Source organism: Aethalodelphis obliquidens, unplaced genomic scaffold (assembly GCF_003676395.1).
Source record: "Aethalodelphis obliquidens isolate GAN/ISIS:26980383/991018 unplaced genomic scaffold, ASM367639v1 scaffold37, whole genome shotgun sequence".
NCBI lineage: Eukaryota > Metazoa > Chordata > Mammalia > Artiodactyla > Delphinidae > Aethalodelphis > Aethalodelphis obliquidens.
Window position 1 is genome coordinate 9,991,675 of NW_020837981.1, and position 14,761 is coordinate 10,006,435.

At 45.3% G+C, this 14,761-nt stretch overlaps 1 long non-coding RNA gene and 1 pseudogene across 4 annotated transcripts in view; one reads left to right on the forward strand and one right to left on the reverse strand.

Annotated features, from left to right (window-relative positions):
* Positions 1 to 14,761, reverse strand: part of LOC113632569 (uncharacterized) — a 152,127-nt gene that overhangs the window by 124,757 nt on the left and 12,609 nt on the right. The gene's annotated exons all lie outside the window — the stretch shown is intronic.
* LOC113632561 (actin, cytoplasmic 1-like) lies at positions 4,841 to 6,024 on the forward strand (annotated as a pseudogene).

Here is a 14,761-nt window from a genome sequence, read left to right on the forward strand (position 1 = left end):
TCATGAGTGAAAAGCACTTGATCAAATGGTGCCAGTACACAGGAAGTACCTAATAAGTGCTAGCAAGTATTATTCAAAAATAGACGTGTGTGTGTGTGTGTGTGTGTGTGTGTGTGTGTGTGCGCGCGCGCGCACCAGTGCGTGTCGATATGGGTTCTGAGTATGGAAACGTGTGCAGCTTTGCAGTGAATGGGCATGAGTGCCCTTGAAGGTGCACATGCTAGGATTCGGGGAAAAGCAGCCACACCCAGTCAGGGGCTGGTCCCCTGGGTACTGCTTCCCAGCCTGGCACCCAGCTCTGAAGAGCCTGGAACCAGCCTCCCCATGGAGGCAAGCAAGGCCTTTGGGCAGCTCCCTTCTCCACAGTCCCCTGCCCTGGGGAGCAGCTCCCACGCTGGGCTGCCTTCTTCCTGCCTTGAGCTGCTCAAGCCTCCTTTGTCTTTCCACTTCCTCAGGCTGCAGGAGTGAGGGTATTTTTTTTCTATCAAAGGCCACTGACCCTAAAAAGGAATCAAGCAAGGGTCAGCTACAAAGTCAACTTAATCTGGGGGCTGTTTTTCCTTAAAAATACCGAAGGATCTCAACTCTTCTGCTTTTTAAATCAAGAACAATAAGTAGCACCAATTCTAAAAAAAAAAAGTCCTCAACTTTATATTATATGAAATTGCTTTATAAAGGGTAAATCACTTTACAGATGTGAGGAATTCTTCTCTTTTAGAGGCACAGCACAACCCACCAGCGCAGTGAAGGAACTAGTAAGAGGGGGAAGAGAGACAGAGAAGAAAACCCCTGATCCTGGCTGGAGCTGAGAAGTTCATCCGGGATGAGAACTTCAGATCCAGCCTTCAGCGTGAATCTAACCAGTGTTGGGCTAACCACGGCTATCTGTTCTTGAACTGCTCTAACTCTCAGGAAAAAAAAAAAAAATCCTTTTTCTATTTAAGTCAGCAGAGATAGTTTCTGTTGCTTGCAACCAAGAATGTTGACTGTTGCCAAAATGAGTAAAATAAGAAATGTAAAAGAGGGGCTGTTGATGTGGTCTGGGGGAGCACTGAGAGCTTTCTTGAGAAAGTGCTATTTACGCTGAGACCTCGGCCACTTGCTCTGTCCACAGTAATGGGACCAGATTGAGCTCTTTGAGTCATGCAGTGCCCAAGCCAAAATGGTACACAGGATGTAAGAGAGGATGCTCCTCTCCACAAACGTACCTAGGTTTACTCACCCACAGGAAATGGCCGATCCCAATTCTGAGGCAGAAAATGGACAAGATGAGCCATATCATATCAGCCAGGGAGGACTCTTCAAAGACCACTAGGGTGGCGTCAAAAGGACTCGGGAGCCAACTGAAGTGTTCCCATTGGACAAAGATGGGACAAGTAAGACATCAATAATAAAACTAACTGCAGTGGATTGAAATTCACCAAATATGTTTAAATCTATGAGTTCATAATGATACTGAAAGCAAACAAACAAACTCAGGAGAATGATAGGAAACTAACTCGTTCTTTTCAAGACTGGTAGATAAAAGGATAAATCCAGCTTTATCCTGCCTTTCCTATATGAATTGTACCACTGGGAAACCAAATAGTAGTTGAGGAGAAGTTTCTTTTTGCAACAAATGCAGAAAGAATAATGATAATTTTTGCAGCCCCTTATGAATTTATGGACCTAGACATTGAGTATCACAAAAAGAAAGACAACCAGATACTATGTGTCTCCTGATGGAATAACATACCACCACCGACATAGCCTTGCCAAAAACAGAAAAAAACAAACAAACAAAAAAACTGAACCTGATCAAACCTCAAGACCCAACTTTCAGTTTACAGGAAATTCAGAGTCCAGAGGAGCTTGCTAAACATACAGTTGGAAAATTCAGCCTGTGAGAAACTTTTCTGAACAAAAATCCAGTTTCTTCAACAAACCAACTTCAAGGAAAAAAAAAAAAGAGGAGGAACGTATGAATTAAAAAAAGACTCAGATGGGGCTTCCCTGCTGGCACAGTGGTTGGGAGTCCGCCTGCGAATGCAGGGGCCACAGGTTCGAGCCCTGGTCCGGGAAGATCCCACATGCCGTGGAGCAACTAAGCCCGTGCACCACAACTATTTATCCTGCGCTCTAGAGCCCATGAGCCACAACTACTGAGCCCACATGCCACAATTACTGAAGCCCACGCGCCTAGAGCCCATGCTTCTCAACAAGAGAAGCCACCACAATGAGAAACCCACGCACTGCAACAAAGAGTAGCCCCCACTCGCTGCAACTAGAGAAAGCCTGTGCACAGCAACCAAGACCCAACACAGCCATAAATAAATAAATAAATAAATAAATAAATAAATAAATTTATTAAAATATATATATATCAACTAATCACAATGTGTGGCCTTATTTAGATCCTGACTCAGACAAACTAAAACTTTTAAAAATAAGACATTAATGGAGCATTTGGAAATCTGGATAATAACTGGATATTTGATGATCTTAAGGAATTACTATTAATTCTTTTAGGTATAATAATGTTATTTTCAGATGAAATATGATGTGTGAGATTTGCTTCAATATAAGCTGGAAAGGGCAGAAGTGAACGGGGATGTGACTTAAAAAAATAAAGTTGATGTTGATGGCCATGAGTTGATAATTGTTGATGTCGGATGATGGGTATGCAGGAGTTCATTATACTATTCTCTTTTGGGATATTTAAAACGTTCCATTTGACATTTTCTTAATGAGTCCTTTGGTATCTTCATCTGTTTGAAATTTTCTAAAAGTATATTAAAAAAAATAATTTGCTACACACAAAATCCCAGGACACAAACCAGAACAACTGGACGGAGGCAGATTTTCGTCTCTGCTGCCTTCTCTGCCCCACGCAGAGCCACCAGCCAACACACCGGTCCCAAGCCTGTCCCATGATGATTTTTATCTCAGGGACCTCAATAGCCTTCCCTGCCACTGGGTCTTTTTGGTGTTGTTTTAATAATTACTTTATTGAGATACAACTCACACGTCCCACAATTCAGCCGTTGTAAGTGTTCGATTCAATGGTTTTTGGTCAAGTCACAAAAATGTACAACCATCGCCAAGCTAGTTTCAGAACATTCACAGCATTTCACGTACACGCTCCCAAAGCTCTGAATACCTTCAAGTCTTGGTCCTTTCTCTCCCAGAAGGTTTCTGCAACTTTCATGCCAGTTTTCCTGCCATGATGCCAGTTCTCTGTCTCATTTATCCCCCGACACACACACAGTAAGTGTCACGTCACTGGCCGCCCCACCACAGAATGGTGGCCTTCCAAGCCCAGGCTCAGCATGAGAAGAGACCTGGAGGCATGAAGCTGTGAGCACTTGGGGTCAACAGGAGACCTGAAGTCATTCAGAGGTGAAAGAGGAAGCAGAGGATGGAGAAATCCAGGCGGGGCTGAGGAGACTGCACCCGAGTGGACCCCTAGCACTGCACGGGATGCAGGTGCCCCTGCCCAGAAGGAGGGGCGCCTCCCCCTCTGCCCTCCTCCCAGGCGGGAAAGCCATCCCCACCCCTTTCCTGTCCTCCCGCCCCACTCCTGAGGCCTGCAAATCACACGAGCCACTAAGCCCGTCCAGTCACACCTTTCAAAGCAGTAGTTTCCTTTATTCAAAGACAAGAGACGTTTCCACTGGGAGCAGACAGGCCAGGAGCCCTTTCTCCTTCCTGTCCTCCCTTCCCAGGGAATCAATCTTCTTAAACCTTATTCTCCCAGAGACCATCTGGATGAAAACTGCTCAGGAAATTCAGTCGGGTACTAAGCCCAGTGCTCTCATCCATCTTGCCCTGTCACAGCCCAGCGCTTCGGCCTTAAAGAATCCTTACAGCTCGGGCTGCCATGGGCCTCCTGGCCACAGGAGCAAGCCCTGCCTGCACGCAGAGCCACACCTTCCAGACATCTCAGGAACTGTAAACCACCTTGCAGTTTTCTCCAGCTCTCACCCTCTCTCTGGACCCTTGGTCCCACTCTGCAGTGCCACCAATTGTAATGTCCAGAGAAGTAATGTGGTACAGCGGGAAAAGTTCACAGAGGCACAGGGCTGGAAGCTTTCTCTGCTGTGTGACTTCGGCCAAGTCACCTGACCTCTCTGAGTCTCAGTATTCCCATCAGTAAAACTATGGTTAATAACGTCCACCTTGGGGAACTGTGGTAGGGTTCAAATGAGATAATGGACTTTAAAATCACTTTCCTCCTCATTTATTCTGCTCTGGCTTTCTTGCTTTTTCCCAGACTCTCCAACCATCCTCCCACCTCAGGGCCTTTGCCCTTGCTATTCTCTATACCTGGAAAGTCTCTTCCTGAATATCTATATGCATAGCTCACTTCCTTCCGGTCTCAGCTCAAAATGTTACCACAGGGCTTCCCTGGTGGTACAGTGGTTAAGAATCTGCCTGCCAATGCAGGGGACATGGGTTCGAGCCCTGGTCCAGGAGGATCCCACATGCCACGGAGCAATTAATCCCGTGAGCCACACCTACTGAGCCTGCGCCCTAGAGCCCACGAGCCACAACTATGAGCCCGCGTACTGCAACTACTGAAGCCCGCACACCTAGAGCCCATAGTCCGCAACAAGAGAAGCCACCGCAACGAGAAGCCCGCACACTGCAAGGAAGAGTAGCTCCCGCTCACCGCAACTAGAGAAAGCCCCTGCGCCGCAACGGAGACCCAACGCAGCCAAAAATAAATAAATAAAATTACATATTAAAAAAATGTTACCATGTCAGAGAGGCCTTCCTAAACCAGCCTATCTAAAACAGACACCAGGGAAGTGGGTAGGGCGAGGGCGGCCCACCCGACCCCCGGCTCATGGTCCTGTTCTCCCCACAGTTCACCATGGATGACGATATTGCTGCACTCCTGGTCGACAACGGCTCTGGCATGTGCGAGGCCAGCTTCACGGGCGACGATGCTCCCCGGACTGTCTTCCCCTCCATCGTGGGGGAACCCCGGCACCAGGGCGTGATGGTGGGCATGAGCCAGAAGGGCATCCTGACCCTCAAGTACACCACCGAGCAGGGCATCGTCACCAACTGGGAGGACACGGAGAAGATACAGCACCACACCTTCTACAACGAGCTGCGTGTGGCCCCCAAGGAGCACCCCGTGCTGCTGAGGCCCCCCTGAACCCCAAGGCCAACCGTGAGAAGATGGCCCAGATCATGTTCAAGACCTTCAACACCCCAGCCATGTACGTGGCCATCCAGGCTGTGCTATCCCTGTACACCTCTGGCCGCACCACTGGCATCGTGATGGACTCCAGTGACAGGGTCACCCACACGGTGCCCATCTACTAGGGGTGCGCCCTCCCCCATGCCATCCTGCGTCTGGACCCGGCTGGCGGGGACCTGATGCACTACCTCATGAAGATCCTCACGGAGCATGGCTACAGCTTCACCAACACGGCCGAGCGGGAAATCATTCATGACATCAAGGAGAAGTTGTGCTACATCGCCCTGGACTTCCAGCAGGAGATGGCCACCGCAGCTTCCAGCTCCTCCCTGGAGAACAGCTGCGAGCTGCCCGATGGGCAGGTCATCACCATTGGCAATTGGAGGTTCCACTGCCCTGAGGGTCTCTTCCAGCCTTCCTTCCTGGGCATGGAATCCTGTGACATCCACGAAACTACCTTCAATTCCATCATGAAGTGTGACGTCGACATCTGCAAGGACCTCTATGCCAACACGGTGCTGTCTGGCGGGACCACCACATACCCAGGCATCGCCGACAGGATGCAGAAGGAGGTCACCGCCCTGGCTCCCAGCACGATGAAGATCAAGATCACTATTGCCCCTGAGTGCGAGTACTCCGTGTGGATCGGCGGCCCCATCCTGGCCTCGCTGTCCACCTTCCAGCAGATGTGGATCAGCAAGCAGGAGTACACTGAGTCTGGCCCCTCCATCGTCCACCGCAAATGCTTCCAGGTGGACTGTTAGTTGCGTTACACCCTTTTCTTGACAAAACCTAACTCGTGCAGAAAACGAGATGAGACTGGCATGGCATTATCTGGTGTGTTTTTTTTGGTCTTTTTTGATTTGTGTGTGTGTGTGTGTGTGTGTGTGTGTTTGACTCAGGATTTAAAAACTGGAACGGTGAAGGTGGCAGCAGTTGGTTGGATGGAGTATCCCCAAAGTTCTACAAGGTAGCCGAGGGCTTTTTGCGGAACGCGGGTCTCTCACTGTTGTGGCCTCTCCCGTTGCGGAGCACAGGCTCCGGACACGCAGGCTCAGCGGCCATGGCTCACGGGCCCAGCCGCTCCACGGCATATGGGATCTTGCCGGACCTGGGCACAAACCCCGTGTCCCGTGCATCGGCAAGCGGACTCTCAAGCACTGAGCCACCAGGGAAGCCCTCATTAGGCATTTCTATTCTCACTTTACAGAGAAGGAAAGAAGTTCAGAGAGGGTAGTAACCAGCCCAAAGCCACCCAGCTGGGAAGAATCAGATCGAAACTGGACCCAAATCTGCTGGTTGTAAAGCCCTATTTTAACCACCATCTAGAGGATGCACGTAAGCCCCCAGCATGCAGCCAGGCACACAGATTCCCAATTTGTGAATTTTCTCCTCCTTCCTTGAGCTTCAGGTCTAGAGACAGATGAGCCCAGCTATGGGGGCTGAAGGGACAGGAAGCCAGGTGGCCCTTGCGCTGGGCTGAAGCAGCAGCAACAGCCCTCACCTCACTCCCGGCCAAGCACAAGCAGCCCGGGCTGGCTTCCTGCTCCCCACAGTTTGCAAGAAACCCCTTCCGAACACCTCCTCCCCAGCCCGGGCAGGCTGGGGTCATCCCTGCAGAGGAAGTTCAGCCAGGTCAGGCCTACCCCTTTCCCACAGCCCCTCCATGGCTTTTCCACTCACCTCTGGGCTGAGAATCCCCCAAGGCCCCCCACCCAGGGCCTGTGGGGTTACGCTGCCATTGGCATTGCTCCCTTGATAGGGGACAGCCTAATTCATGTCTGACCCACGCCAATAAATCAGGGAGGGGTGCGGGGGTGGGGACATTCATAAATCTATATCAAACAGCCCCCAAATTATGACAGATGACATGGCAGTCATAAAATTGCACAAGCAAAACTCACCAAGTCATTAATTTCATGGCCGTAGAAAATAAACAGACACATTTTTTCGTGGCCCTAATAAATTTTTAAAAACTCAAAGAATGGTCCATCTGCTTCGAATAATTTTTAATTTCCTATTCTGTCTCATTCCCATTAGCTATTCCACTGAGATATTTGCTAAATTCTTTCATTTACCTCCTCCCATCTGTATTCAATTACCCTATTCCCAAATAGAGTGAGTTTTTGTTTCTCCTAAGCACGGGACAAAATACCCCTGCCTGTACCTTAAAGCAAATGTTATGTGTGTTTTATTATCTGTTAGACCGTACGAGTCATTCTAACTCGATTGCCTGTGTGGAAAGTCTTGGAGAGCAATCTGATTTTGATGTTTTCTGGTTTGGGTGGAAAACACCTGCCCGATTCTCAAAGCTAATCTATTAACGTGGTAAATGCTGTAGCAGATGTTCCTGAGTGAGCAAGGGGCCGCAATGGGCTGTGACCAGACCCAGAGTATCGGGCACAGAGTGGAGATCAGAGGCCAGCAACACCACTGGGGGCCGAGCTGTCACATTTTCCGGCCGGCCCCCAGGCTCTGGCTGCCTGGTGACTCCCCACCGCCTCCCAGGGCTCTCAGCAGCCACTCGATATGGAAGGACATTTCAAGGTCATCTGGTCCACCCCCAGCAGGCCCGTGTATTTTTTTTTTTTTTTTAGGCCCGTGTTTTTTATAGAAGGAAGACTGAGGCCCAGAGAGGAGGTGTGATTGCCCAAAGTCACACAGCATACTGAAAAAGGAGAACATCCTTAGCGTCTCTAGTGGGTGCAAGGATCTGAGACGGGAAGAAGAGCGGAATTCTGTGAGCAACTTTCCCACCAGTGCCTTCCACCTGGGGAAACAACATCACTTAGGTCTTTTCTGTCTATCAGTCTTCGCAAGTCATCTTTCCTCATCCTGCAGGAGCAGTGACAGATGCAGAGACTAGGAAGTGAGCTGAGGGGCTAAAGCCTTGCTCGGGGGTGGGTTGGTTTCAACACAGTGATGCAGTGGAACCTGCAAAGCCCCAGGAACGTGGAAGTCCAGGCCAAGCTGCAGATCTGGGAAGGAGCTGGGGTCTCCAAAGCCTCACACAGCATAATCCAGGTAGCTGCACTATGGGGGCCCACATCCCTGCAGCCCTCATTATTTCCACGCATGCTGGTGGCTTCTTACTATGGGTAGTTTCTCTGCTGCCTGAGAGCTTTCTCTGGCCTAGGATTCGGGAGACCCTCAGGACAGGCCAGAAGTGCAGGGATTTGACACCTTCAGAAGCAGCCTTAACGATGATTGGGAGTTGGTGTATATATCCCCCCCACCTTCTCCCCTCTTGGATGGGACAATTCTGAGACAAATCTATACCAGTGATTCTCAACCAGGTACAGTTTTGCACCCCCAGGGGACATGGAGCAATATCTGGAGACATTTTGGTTGGATGGTTGCTACTGGCATCTGGTAGAGGCCAGGAGGCTGCTAAACATCCAACAACACCCAGGACAGCACCCCACAACCAATAATTATTCAGTCCAAAATGTCAATAGTACTGAGGTTGAGAAACCCTGTTCTCTACGCTCTCACAGAGGTCCTCAATGGGATTGAGCCCCAGATGCCCATAGCAATGACCTGCTCATTTAGACACACACTCCTGACTTCTCTCCCCTCCTTGGACACCTTCCTCACTCCCCTTCCAGAACTTCCTGAGACCACCTCCCACAAAACTACTTTCACGCGAATCCTCGCCTCAAGGTCTGCTTCTTGGGGGACCCAACCTAAGATCATCCATTACTACAGTCATGAGGACAACCTTGGAAAGGTCTTGAAGAGTTGGGTTCCTATTTCAGTCATTTACACACTTACTGCACACATTCAGTCCCAGGGATACCCACACTGAACGTAGCTTCTTGAGGACACGTACATGGGGGCACACCAGACCAGCTTGGTCAGGAACGTCCTTTGGCCTTACTCTCGTGCACCAGCTGATTGGAGATACGCTCACTTCGCAAAGAGATGTGAGACTTGAATACAGATTCAATGCAATCCCTGTCAGAATCCCAGCTACTTCTTTGTAAAACTGGCGGGCTGATTCTAAAATTTACATGGAATTACAAGGGACCAGGAATAGCCAAAACAATCTTGAAAAAGAAGAATGAAGTAGGACGACTCACACTTCCCGATTTCAAAATTTGCTACAAAGCAACAGTAATCAAGATAGTGTGGTACTGGCACTAGGATAGATATATAGATCAGTGAACTAAAATTGAAAGTACAGATATACCCATATATCTATGGTCAACTGACTTTTGACAAGGGTGTAAAGACCATTCAATGGAGAAAAGATAGTCTTTTCAACAAATGATGCCAGGACAACTGGATATCCACATGCAAAAGAATGAAGTTGAACCCCACCTCACACCATACACAAAAATTAACTCAAAATGGATCAAAGACCTAAATGTAAGAGTTAAAACTATAAAACTCTTACAAGAAAACATAGGGTTAAATCTTCGTGATCTTGGATTTGGCAAAGTATTCTTAGATATGACCCTAAAAGCATGAGAAAAACGAGAAAAAAAAATGATAAACTGAACTTAAAATTGAAAACTTTGGTGCTTCTATGGACACCATCAATAAAGTGAAAAGACAACCCACAGAATGGGAAAAAAATATTTTCAAGTCATATATCTGATAAGGGACTTACATTATTAGGTATCCATGAATTTAGAACTACTATTTTCTCCTGATAAATTTAAATTTCATACATTGACCCTCTATATCTCTAATGATGCCTTTTTGCCTTAAATTCTATTTTGTGTGATAGTAATATAACTATGCTAATTTTCTTTTGGTTAGCATTTTTCTGATTTTTTTTCACTGTTTTACTTACAATTTTTTATCGCTTTTAGATGTGTCTCATGTAAGCAGCATTTGGCTATTCTTTTTTCAATCCAATCTGAGAGTATATAATTTTAACTGGAGAGTTCAGTCTATTTATATTTATAGAGCTTACAAATATATTTGACTTTATTTCTAGGATCTTGTTTTTGTTTTGTTTTTATTTTAATTTGTCCTGCTTCCTAAGGATTTATTTTCATCTTCTTTGTTGCATTGTTTTGAAGTTTTTTACTCATCCCATTTCTCCCCCTTCTACTGTGTAGAGGATAGGTATTCTATTATTTTTTTTTATTGGTGACTTAGTATTTTGAAATTATTACCTAACTTAACTTAGTCTAAAGTTAATCAATATCTTACCCTTCTCCTGAACAATGCAAAGTGCTTTGAAATCTTTAATTCCATTTATTATACTTACGGTCCAGGATTTTAGTTCCATCTCCTGTTTAACCCCACAGAATAGACATTGTTTTGGACAATCAGTGTGTTTGTTTAGATTTACCCATATTTTTATTATTTTCTCAATTCATCATCACTTCTGGTATCTGAGACGTTTTTCCTCAGATCATTTTTCTTCTCAAGCTCATTCTTCAGAAACTCCTTGAATGGGGGTCTGTTGTTTATAAATTCTCTCAGTTATAGTAAACGGACATACCTTTTATTGAGTTTCATTTTATTGTGCTTCGTTACTGTGTTTTTTTTACAAATTGAAGGTTTGTGTCAACCCTGCATCAAGCAAGTCTATCTGCGCCATTTTTCCAACAGCATTTGCTCACTTCATTGCTCTGTGTCACATTTTGGTAATTCTCACAATATTTTAAACTTTTTCACTGTTATTATATTTGCTATGGTTATCTGTGATCAGTGATCTCTGATGTTACTACTACAACTCATTGGAAGGCTCAGAAGATGGTTAGCATTTTTTAGCAATAAATATTTTTAAATTAATAAATTTAATAAATTATGTACACTTTTTTGACATAATGCTATTACACACTTGACAGAACATAGTATAGTGTAAACATAACTTTTTTTTTTTTTTTTTTTTTGGCCACGACACACAGCTTGTGGGATCTTAGTTGCCCAACCAGCGATTGAACCTGGGCCCTCATCAGTGAAAGTGCCGAGTCCTAACCACTGGACCGCCAGGGAATTCCCAAAACATAACTTTTATATGCACTGGGAAACAAAAATCTTTCTGTGACTTTCTTTAATGCAATATTCGCTTTATCGTAGTGGCCTGGAACTGAACCTGCAACATCTCCAAGGTATGCCTGTAAGTGAAAATGTCCTTATTTCTACCCTTATTCTTATTTTTTGCATTTTTATTGAGATATGATTCACATACTATAAAATTCACCCTTTGAAAGTGTACAATTCAGTGGTTTTAGTGTACTTACAAGATTTAACAAACATCGCCACCATCTAATTCCAGAACTTATCATCACCCAAAAAGAAAGCCCATGTTCGTTAGCTGTCACTCCACATTCCCCTCCAGCCTCTGGCAACCACGAATCTACCTTCCATCTCTATCGATATGCCTATGTTTTCAAGGTTCATCCATGTTGTTGCATGGATCAGAACTTCATTCCTTTTTATGGCAAGTAACACTCTACTGTATGGATATACCACATTTTGTTTATCCATTCATAAGTTGGTGGATATTTAGGTTGTTTCCACTTTTTCACCATTATAAATAATGCTGCAATAAACATTTGTGTACAAGTTTTTGTATGAATATACGTTTTCAATTTTCTTTAGCACATACTTAGAATCTACATTTATCCTTAAAAGATAAATTATCTTTTAAGAAATTATTTCAGTCTTATTAGGGGCTGGGGTATACAGTCCCTAGTTGGTGTGAATTTTAAAAGCCCTTTAAAGTCATCATTATTCTGTTTTTCATTGTTACTATTCATACTATTATAACTAGTCACCATTAGTCTAATTTCTTATAATTAGAGAAGTTGTGAACAACGAAGTTTTTTCCTGTTGGGTATTTTTAAGATCTTCTACTTCTCTTTTATTTTTTTCTATTTGTCTTTGATATTCTTTAATTTGATTACGACGTATCTGTGTATGGACTTCTTTTTATTTACCCTTTTTGGGATTCACTGGAATTCCTGAATCTGAAGATTCATATTTTTTAATAATCATAGAAAATTCTCAGCTGCTATCTCTTTGAATAATACCTCTCCCATTATTCCTATAATCACTTTCCAAATATCTGATTAGACATATATTAGAGCTTTTCACTGCACTCTCCATGTCTCTTAACTTCTTCTTCATAGTTTCATTTTTCTTTCTGTACTGCATTATGTATAATTTTTCAAATCTATCTTCCTGTTTACTAATTCCCTCTCCAGCAGTGTCTATTCTATTTAACTGTTCCATTGAGTTTTAAATTTTGTATGTGATATATTTAAATTCCTAGAACCTCTGTCTGGTTCTTTTTCAAATCTTCCTGGTCATGTTTATCATCCCTTGCTTCATCCTTGTCTTTCTTGTGCCACAGAAGCTCAAGGTGTGGAAGTTGTAGGCCGCCCAACAAGGTAGAAGTCCTCAGGGTGTCCAGCAGTCTTTACTTCCCTGGACTGATGTTTCCAATTTGTTCCTGGCCTCTTATGATTCCCTTATTTGCTTACAGGCTCTTCCATTAACAGAAAAGAATTTCAAATTTCAAAAATATTTTTTTCTAGCATCCTTAGATGTTCTGTAGCTGATATATTTATACACCTTTCATCATCATATAGATTTTAAGTCCCTTTGTTCCTTTTCCAACATCCATGCTTTCAGAGACTAACTATTAAGCACCTACTATGTGCCAAGAACTGTGCTGGGGATTCAGGAGAGAACAAGACATAGCCTGTCCCTGCTCTTAGGGTTGCTTCCAGTCTATGGAGAAACCAGACACTTAACCAGGCAACTGTAGCCCACAGTTAATCAGTGCTCTGACAGGGTAGGTGTTAGTAAACAAGGCCATGCTGAGATATATGGAGGCCAGGAACACTCTAATAATCATATTGATTCTCTTTAAGTTAATATTCAACATTTATTTAAGGGGGAGGAATACAAAGCAAAACTCAAGCTCTTTTCCCACATTAGAAGGCTTTAGCAAAGCTGTCTGTTTTTATTCAAGCACATGTTGTTGCTGGAACATCCATCTTTTGTGGGGAGGATCCAGACTCGACCCCAAGCTACTTAGAAAATCAATTATCCCAACCACATACAGTAGCCTCCTAGAAGGATGTTCTGGTAAATTACATTTCCACTGATGTTTTAGTTGCTTCCCTAGCCATCCTTTAATTCTCATGTTCTGAGTAACTACTGCTACATAACGAATCACTTCAAAATAGCGGCTTAAAATGATAATGATATGTCATGGGTTGAATTATGTCCCCCCAAAAGATATGTTAAAGTCTTAACCCTCAGTACTTCAGAATGTCATCTTATTTGAGAAATAGGGTCATTGCAGATGTAATTAGTCAAGATGAGATAATAGAGTACAGGTGCCCCTAATTAAATGTGATGGTGTCCTTTATAAGAAGAGGGAGATTTGGACACAGAGACACAGCAAGAACACAATGCGAAGATGGAGGCAGAGGCCAGGGTGATGCACCTACAGGCCAAGGAAAGCCAAGCACTGCCTACAACCACCAGAAGCTAGGAGAAACACAGGGAACAGATTCTCCCTCAGAGCCCTCACAAGGAACAAGCCAATACCTCGATTTTGGACCCTAGCCTCCAGAACTCTGAGAGAATAAATTTTTGTTGTTTTGCCCAGTTTGTGGCCATTTGGTACCTAGGCAGCCCTAGGAAACCCATATATGATCTTGTCTTCCACTCATGAATCCGGAGGTCGCCTGGACTGCAGGCAGCTCTCACTCTGGGTCTGTCATGCATTGCAGGCATTTGGTGGCTGAGACTAGGGTCATCTCAAAGGCTTCCTTATGCACATGTCTGATATCTGGGGCATGGGAGACTCAAACAGCTGGGGATGGATGAGTTGGGGCCCCTCAGGCATCTCTCTCACTCTTTGTGATCCCTGCACAAGGCGGCTTCCGCAGAGATGGACTTCTCACAGGGCAGCTGACAGCTCCCAGAGCAAGTTTCCAAGAGAACCTGGGAGATGCTACCTGGCCTTTTCTAACCAGCCTCAGAAGTCAGAGAACATCGCTTCCATCACATTCTGTTCAAGGAGGCTCGCCCCAGTTCAGGGCGAGGGGACACAGACCCCACCTCCTGATGAGAGGAGGGTCTAAGGATTCAGTCACATTTTTAAGCCACTGCACCAGCTCAGTCAGGGGCACATCAGGCCTGGGGGAGACAGCACTGTCTGCCTCCCTGACAGGCATGAGGAGTTAGCCAGGTGAGCAGGGCATGAGCCAGGGAGAGGATCCACCCCTCCTGCCCCAGCCCGGAGCTCCCAGCTGATGCTGGAGTACCGCTGCCTTCATCCTGCTCACAGCCTCCAGGCCTGGTGGAGCCCAGGGCTCCCTCATTCAGCTGAGGCTCCAAGCCAGGCCCTGGAGGTCAGACTCTGCCCAGAGAGCACCCAAGGCAAAGGCGATCCCTGGGCTCCTTGCTGCCCACCACCCACAGGTGCTTTGTTTTCCTGACAGAGATCCTTCATTTTTTTTTTTTTATGAATACTTTGGTTTTTGAGTTTTATTTTTTTTACAGTAGGTTCTTATTAGTTATCTTATACATATTAGTGTATACATGTCGATCCCAATCTCCCAATTCATCCCCCCTCCACTCCGC